The following is a 536-nucleotide window of genomic DNA, read 5'->3' on the forward strand; positions in this document are numbered from 1 at the left end:
TGTTGAGCATCTTTTCATGTACTTATTTGCCATCTGTATATCTTCTTTGGTGTGGTATATGTTTAAACACTTCGCCTATTTTCACATTGGGTTGTTTGGTTTTTTTATTATTGTTTTTTAAAGTTCTTTATGTTTGTAATGTGGTTACCAGTCCTTTAGGAGGTAAGTGTTTTGCAAATATTTTATCCCAATCTGTGACTTTCTTTTCATTCTCTTAACAGTGTTTTTGAAGAGCAGGGGTATTTAGTTTTGTTTTGTTTAGTTTTTGTGGGTTTTTTTGGCATATGGGTGTCGAATTTCTAGCGCTGTTTCTTAAAAAGACTGTCTTTTCTGTATTAAGTTGCCTTGGCATCTCTGTCAAATATCAATTGACTGCAGAAAGCGGGTCTATTTCTGGACTCTCTATTCGGTTCCATTTTCCGTATGTCCATTCTTTCACCAAATACCAGAGTCTTGACTACTACGGCTTGATGGCGGGTCTTGAAATCAGATAGTGTGAGTCCTCCAACTTTGTTCTTGTGTTAAGTCAAGGGGAA

Source organism: Delphinapterus leucas, chromosome 1 (genome assembly GCF_059928025.1).
Source record: "Delphinapterus leucas isolate spDelLeu-1000000601 "Yukka" chromosome 1, BTC_Dleu_Yukka2, whole genome shotgun sequence".
Classification (NCBI taxonomy): Eukaryota; Metazoa; Chordata; class Mammalia; order Artiodactyla; family Monodontidae; genus Delphinapterus; species Delphinapterus leucas.